The sequence below is a fragment of the Nicotiana attenuata genome, chromosome 11 (genome assembly GCF_001879085.1).
Source record: "Nicotiana attenuata strain UT chromosome 11, NIATTr2, whole genome shotgun sequence".
Lineage (NCBI taxonomy): Eukaryota > Viridiplantae > Streptophyta > Magnoliopsida > Solanales > Solanaceae > Nicotiana > Nicotiana attenuata.
In genome coordinates this window covers 1163968-1172371 of record NC_031999.1, presented here as the reverse complement: position 1 = coordinate 1172371, position 8404 = coordinate 1163968, and positions in this window count along the sequence as shown.

Sequence of the window (8404 nt, the reverse complement as noted above, 5' to 3'; positions counted from 1 at the left end):
GGAGTACCAGATCTCGTAAAGATACTCTTCTTCAAAAATGCTACAACACTTCGGGCTTCATTGTTGGGAAGGGCTACGGCTTCCACCCATTTTGAAACATGGTCCACCGCCACGAGAATGTAAGTATTACCACAGGAGCTCACGAACGGACCCATGAAATCGATGCCCCAAACATCAAAAATATCCACCTCAAGAATTGCATTGAGGGGCATCTCATCCTTCTTGGAAATACCGCCGGCTCTTTGACATGCATCACAACTCTTCACCAATTCACTAACATCCTTGAACAACGTGGGCCAATAGAAGCCACAACTCAAAACTTTTGAGGCTGTCCTCACCCCCCCGTGATGGCCACCATAGGGAGAGGAGTGACAAGCCTCCAATATGCTTATTTGTTCACTTTGGCACACATCTCCTTATTACTCCATCCGTGCAAATTTTAAACAAATACGGATCATCCCAATAAAAATCCAAACTATCCCACTTGAGTTTCTTCTTTTGGTTGGAAGAGAGCTCACACGGGATGTTATCAGTCACAATGAAGTTGGCGATGTCCGCGAACCATGGCATTTCACACATAGAAACGGAAAGAAGCTGCTCGTCAGGGAACCTATCATTGATCGCAATACCATCACTTGGTCTCCCATCTTCATCTAATCGGGACAAATGGTCGGCAACTTGATTCTCGCTTCCCTTTCTATCCACAATCTCTAAATCAAATTCCTGAAGGAGTAGCACCCATCCCATCAATCTTGCTTTCGAATCCTTCTTAGTCATCAAATACCGAAGGGCTGCATGGTCCGTGTGTATGATCACCTTTGCCCCCATAAGGTAAGGTCTAAATTTCTCCATCGCGAACACAATAGCCAATAGCTCCTTTTCTGTCACTGTGTAGTTTCTCTGGGCCTCATTCATAGTCTTGCTAGCATAATACACAGGATGGAGCATTTTGTTGATTCTTTGGCCTAGCACCGCCCCAACCGCTACATCACTCGCATCGCACATAAGTTCAAAAGGCAAGTCCCAATTAGGAGCAGTGATTATAGGGGTTGTTGTCAACTTGTGTTTCAGTAACTCAAAAGACTCCATGCATTTCTCATCAAAAATAAACTTGACATCCTTCTCTAACAACTTGCAAAGCGGGTTCACAATTTTGGAAAAATCTTTAATGAACCGCCGGTAGAACCCGGCATGACCAAGAAAAATCCTCACCCCTTTGACAGAGGTAGGGCGAGGGAGTCTTGAGATAACCTCTATTTTCGCCTTATCAACTTCAATTCCTTGCCTTGAGATTTTGTGGCCCAATACAATTCCCTCTTGCACCATAAAGTGGCATTTCTCCCAGTTGAGCACAAGGTTGGTTTCTTCACATCTTGCCAAAACCCTATCCAAGTTTACCAAACATTCTTCAAATGAATCTCCCACCACAATGAAGTCATCCATGAATACCTCTAAGATATCCTCCACCATGTCGGTGAAGATTGCCATCATGCATCTTTGAAAGGTCGTTGGGGCATTACATAATCCGAATGGCATTCTCGAGAACGCGAACGTGCCATAAGGACATGTAAAGGTTGTCTTCTCCTGATCCTCTGGGGCAATGAGAATTTGATTATACCCCGAGTAGCCATCTAGAAAACAATAAAAGGCCCGGCCCGCAAGACGATCAAGCATTTGGTCCAAGAATGGTAGTGGGAAATGATCTTTTCTTGTCACCTTGTTCAGCTTTCTATAGTCCATACACACTCTCCAACCCGTAACTGTCCGAGTAGGAATCAACTCATTGTTGGCATTGGTCACTACCGTCATTCCACCCTTCTTTGGCACACATTGGACCGGAGAGGTCCATGAACTGTCCGAGATCGGGTAAACCACACCGGCGTCAAGCCACTTGATAACCTCCTTCTTTACCACTTCTTGCATCACCTCATTGAGTCTCCTTTGATGTTCAAGAGATGGTCGTGCATCCTCCTCCAAAATGATCTTATGCATGCAAAATGCGGGGCTTATCCCCCTGATGTCCGCCAAAGTCCATCCTATTGCCCTTTTTCGCTTTTGGAGCACCTCCACAGTGGCCTCAACCTGCAAGTTAGTAAGGCAAGAAGAAAGAATAACTGGAAGAGTAGAATTAGAGCCCAAGAATTCATACCTGAGGTGTGGAGGAAGTGGTTTCAACTCCAACACCGGTGGCTCCTCAATTGATGGCTTGGTTGGCGGAGTTTTGCGATTTTCAAGATCCAAAGATAGTTTCCTAGGCTCATATGAATATGAACCCATTCCATGCAATGCATTCACGCACTCCACTCTACCGGCATCATCATTGGCATCCATGTTAAGAAGCACGGCTTCAAGAGGATCTTCAACATTGATCAAGGCACTTGTGTCATCCACTATCACTGCCGTGACAATGTCCACAAATGAACACACCTCCGTACTATTGGGTTGCCTCATTGACTTGCACACATGAAATACCACCTTCTCATCTCCCACACGGAATGTTAACTCCCCTGCTTCCACATCAACTAATGTCTTCCCCGTAGCTAGGAAAGGTCTTCCAAGAATGATAGGCACTTCGAAATCCACTTCGCAATCCAATATGACAAAGTCGGCCGGCAATATGAATTTGTCCACCCGGACAAGCACATCATCGATTATACCTAGAGGCCTCTTCATCGACCGGTCCGCCATTTGAAGTCTCATGGAGGTTGGCCTAGGTTGCCCAATTTCCAGAGTCTTGAAGACTGAGTACGGCATCAGATTAATGCTAGCCCCCAAGTCACATAGGGCCTTAGCAAAGTCCGCACTTCCGATAGTGCAAGGAATAGTGAAAGCTCCAGGGTCCTCAAGTTTCGGGGCCATAGAATGCACAATCGCACTAACTTGGTGCGTCATCTTTATTGTTTCACACTCCATAGAACGCTTCTTGGTGACTAAATCCTTCATAAATTTTGCGTACCCAGGCATTTGTTCAAGTGCCTCCACTAAAGGAACATTGATTGTGAGGCTCTTCATCATGTCTATGAATTTCTTGAACTGATTGTCGTTCTTTTGCTTTGTCAACCGCTGAGGATATGGTGGAGGTGGCCTAGGCAAGGGTGCCTTTGCCTTGGGCACCGCCGGCTCGGGTATATCAATGATGTGTTCCCTAGACGGGTTCACGGTCTCTTGAGTCTCTACCCCGGCCTCATCATCAATATCAATCCGCACATCATTTGTCACTATTGGTTCAACCACATTGTCAACATTCAAAGGTGTTTCATCATCATGCAACTCAATTTCATCATTCACAACTCGATTCTCAACCGAGGCATGCACATCACCGCCTCTTCCACTCCTAGTTGTAACCGCCATCACATGATTGTTACCCCCCTTCGGGTTCACTACCGTATCACTTGGTAGCGCACCTTTTGGGCGGGTATTTAAAGCTTGAGAGATTTGTCCTATTTGCACCTCTAGGTTCCGGATAGATGTGTTATGCGAAGCCAATTGTGCATCAGAGTCTTGGTTCTTTTTCGTCATCTGCTCGAACATCATTTCTATCCGTCCCATATCACTTCCAGGAGAACTAGGCCCTTGTGACTGAAAGGGGGGAGGATTGTTTGGTTGTTGGAACATGGGGGGCCTTTGAAAGCCTTGCCCTCTACCACCATTATTCCACCCTCCTTGATTGCTATTGTTGTTGTTCCAATTGTTGTTGTTCCCGTTCCAATTGCCTTGGTTATTACCTTGATTACCCCAATTGTTGTTCTGATTGTTATTGTTACCACCTTGTTGCTGATTATTGTTATTCCAATTGCCGCCTCCTTGTTGATTGCCCCAATTGCCTTGGGGGCGCCATTGTTGATTCCCTTGATTTCCTCTATTTCCTTGATAGTTATTGACATATTGGCATTCCTCACTTTGATCATCAAAACACCGTTCGAATAACCACCACCATCATTGTTGTTGTCAAATTTCTCACCATTACCTTGAGGTTGTTGTTGCCCTCTTTGCCTCCTTTTTAGCATAGAAACATTCTCCATTGCATTGACTTGGCGCGGGTTTTGTACTTGTTGCAATTGCGCCTTCGCCAACTGATTCATTGTTGTTGTAAGTTCGGCAATAGCTTGGCCATGGTCACTCAACTCCTTGTGCAAATGGATGACCATGGGGTCACCTTGGGGTACATTCGCTCGGCTTTGCCATGCCGAAGAGGTGTCAGCCATTTCATCAAGTACGTCACATGCCTCTTGGTAAGAAAGTTTCATAAAGTTCCCACCGGCCAATTGGTTCACAATGCATTGATTTGTGGTGTTGATACCCCTATAGAAAGTCTGTTGGATCATCGCCTCAGTCATGACGTTGTTAGGGCACTCCTTCACCATTGTTCTATATCGCTCCCAGATCTCATGCAATGGTTCCGTTGGCATTTTCTTGAAGGCTAGATCTCGTCCCGAAGAGTCGCCATATGGCTTGGAGAAAAGAACTTGGCAATAAATTTGTCCGCCAATTCATCCTATGTGGTGATAGAATGATTTGGGTAACCTTTCTAGCCAGTCCAACGCTTTGCCCCGAAGAGAAAACAGAAAAAGCCTCAATCGCAACGCATCCTCTGACAACGTTTGTTTGTTTGCTGCCCAGCAAATATCTACGAACCCCTTCAAGTGCTTGTATGCATTTTGGTCGGAGGCGCCGTAAAATATCCCCTTCGCTCGAGCAAGGTCAACATGAACATTTGTGACTTGAAAAGTTCCCCGCCCGGATTCGGGGAGGAACGATGGCAACTCGTGTACCTTTGATTAGGAAGAACTCTTGGGACCGCTCTTGGCGGTGGCGGAGGAGGGTCTGGAATAGGATTGTTGTCATTTGCATTAACATTGGCATTTCCTACCTCTCCGTGGTACTTGAGGTACCGGAAGCTATCTTGCTTCAACATCTTCAACCTCCTCCCCCGCAAGGCATTGCAAGAGGGTCATTTCGTTTAGAGCCATGTGTACCTGATGGATCAACACAAATAAAGTTAGTAAAAAGAAGGAAAGAGAAGCAAAACACACAAAACTAGCTACACAAAATAGTCAACACCGTAAGCTCCCCGGCAACGCGCCAAAAGTGAATCGCACGGACTCAAACCTTAGGAAGAGTGGGAGCTAATACTTTACCCAATAGTGGTAATCGGGGTCAATTTCCACAGGGAGCTAGAAAGGGAGTTGGATATTTGCTTAGTCTAGAAATGCGTGTTTGCTTCTAATTGATCTTCTATCATTTTTGGGTTTTTATGATTATCAACATACAATTTAACAACTACTAAATTATAACCAAATTATGCTAAGATAGTAATTCTAGGTTGTATGCAAGATAAGAGAAAGACACTAGGGTCGTGGCATTTACCTAGGTGGTCAACTAACGGGTAGAGATTCCTAATACAAGAATGATGATTAATGGGGCTTAGCATATAACCGTTGCACGATTGCACTCACTCTCACACCTCTCGGTAGAAAGAGTGATTTTGCCCAATTGACTCTCTCGAGACCAATTGGGTAGGCCAACAAGCCCAAGCAACTTAGGGTTCAAGTTGGGTAATTACTCTCTCGAGGGTTAACCTGTTAATTGGGACTAGCATTCTCATGGGTCCATCCCAATTCCTTGTTGGGTTAATTTTGGAGTCATAGACACTCTTTCTCAAGAAGAGTCAAGACCCACTAAGCTAGACTTAGTGTTTGCAACCACCAAATCCTAGTTAAATCATAAAATTAACCCAAATAGCAAACACCCAACATCATTCAAGCATTAAACAATCACACCCATTAATTACCCACACTAGGGTTGAGCCACAACCCTAGCTAATGGGTTTAGCTAGACATAATAGCAACAGAAATTGAAGAAGTAGTAGATAAAATCAATATATTAATTAACTAGAATGTTAATCTACAAGAATCCACGATAAAACAAGATGAAATGCCCAAAATAGGCTAAAACTTGAGTCTCACGAGTGCTGCTGCTATCTGATATCTAATTCTTGACCTAGAAATAATAAAATATTCTATTTATAGTAGGCTAGAAAAACTGGACAAAAATACCCCTGCGGGGCTGGCGCGGACCGCGCAGAAATGCAGCGCGGCCGCGTAGGGGTCTTGGACTTCGATCACCCACTTCTGAAGCTGGGGACGCGGACCGCGCAAAGAGGTAGCGCGGCCGCGCAGGCTAATGGGCGCGGACCGCGCAACAATGAAGCGCGACTACGTGGGCACAAGCGCTGACCGTGTAGAAAGGAGCGCGGACCGCGCATGGAAACCCTTGAAATGTATACTCTCTGAATCTCCTAGCGCGGCCGCGCAGCAAATCAGTGCGGTCCGCGCTAGGTCCTCTTGTCCCCACTTCAATGATTTTTGACACTTGAGCAGGTTTCACTTTGTTTCGAGCCGATTTTTGACTTTTGTCATCTTGTCGCTCAAACCTGCAATCAAGCGCACTTTGTAAGCATCCTGAGTCTATTTTATGTCAATTCATACATAAAGCATAGGAAAGTATGGGCATAAAACATGTTAAAATCACAGTTATCAACTGCTAATGCATCGACAAGCCGAACAACACCGATATTGGCACCAGCTCCTGCAGAAATGCCTGAATTTGTTTTCGAGATTTATTTCAAGAGCTGGCAGCAGAAGATGTTCTTCTACTTGACGACTTTAAGTCTACAGAAGTTCATTAAGGAGGATGTACCTGTTCTGTTTGACGAAACTCCAGAGAAGGAACGCTTCCTCGTGACTGAGGCGGGGTAGTATTCTGATATTTTTGTGCAAGAATTACATTCTTAGCGGACTAGAGGATGATCTTTGCAACGTCTATAGTAATGTGGAAACTTCAAAAGAACTATGGGATGCGTTAGAAAAGGAATATAAAATCAAGAATGGCAGATTGAAAAAGTTTGTTGCAGCTAAATTTTTGGACTATAAGATGGTAGACAGCAAGCCTGCCATTACTCAAGTGCAAGAGGTGCAAGTTACTATTCATGATCTTCTTGCTGAAGGTATAAGTAGAATTAATACTTTTGTTGAAAGTATTAATTATATTATTATTACTAATATAATTTTAATTGAAGGTCTTGTCATCAATGAAGCATTCCAAGTTGCAACGATGATTGAGAAGTTGTGACTCTTTGACTCTTTTTAATTTTTATAGTTAAAATTTAAGTTAAATTTAATTATTATATTATAATATAATGAAGAATTAACCCTATTATATAATTGCAATATTTTTGTTGTTATCTCCTTTGTGGAAGGACTTCAAAAATTACTTGAAATAAAAATGCAATGAGATGTCGCTTGAAGATCTTTGTTCGGTTGAGGATCGAAGAGGACAACAAAGCTGCTGAAAACAAGGGTCGTGGCTGCTCAACAATAATGAGAGCAAACATTGTTGATGATGCTCCACAAAATAATATAAAGAGAAATAAGCCCCCTGGACCAAAAAGTAACCCCAAGCAAGAAGCGGTTCAAAGGAAATTGGTACAACTGCGGAAAAGCTGAACATAAATCTGCAGATTGTCGTGCTCCAAAGAAAGACAAGAAGAAGGGTCAAGCAAACATGGTTGAAAAGCACGAGGATATTGATGAATTGTATGCTATGCTTTCTGAATGCAACTGTAACGACCCGACCGATCGTTTTGAGTTTTTGGACCTTGATCGCCAGTTCTCAAGCATGACTTGCCCCGTGTTATGTATTATGACTGATGTAAATCATTGGATTTGGTTTTCAGGAAAATTTGGAATGAATATGAAGGAACAGTCTCGGTTGAAGACTTTGAATTTGAAAGGTTTGACCAAGGGTTGACTTATTTGTATACGAGCTCGGATCGGAATTTTTATAATTTAGTTAGCTTCGTGGGGTGATTTCGGATGGATAACGGGAAGTTTGGTATGGAAAAAGATAGCAGAAATTGCAGCAGATGTTGCAGGGGTATTTTGGTCTTCGCTATCGCGAGCCTGGGGCCGCGATTGCATAGAAGGTTTTTGGCAGGTGAGGTGATTCCTCTTCGCGTTCGCATTAGTGAGTCCGCAATCGCGGAATGTGACTTATTAATTCTTCGCGTTCGCGAAGAAGCGTTCACTTTCGCGTATTAGAAATTGAGGGGTCCAGTGCAGTGTTCTACGCGTTTGCGGGAGTGGGACTGCGTTCGCGAAGGGTTATTTTGTGAGGCCGGAACTTTGTGCTTCGCGATCGCGAGCCTGGGGCCGCGATCACATAGAAGGAATCAACAGCTGGGCAGAAGGGTTTTTAAACATTTTATTCCGCGAGCTTAAGTCATTTTTCCTTCATTGTTGAGTATTTTGAGAGCTCTTTGGGAGAAATTGAAGAGGGATTCGAAGAGGATTGATTGGAGGTATGTTTTATGAACCAAAAACGTGATTATTTTGTGAAATTAACC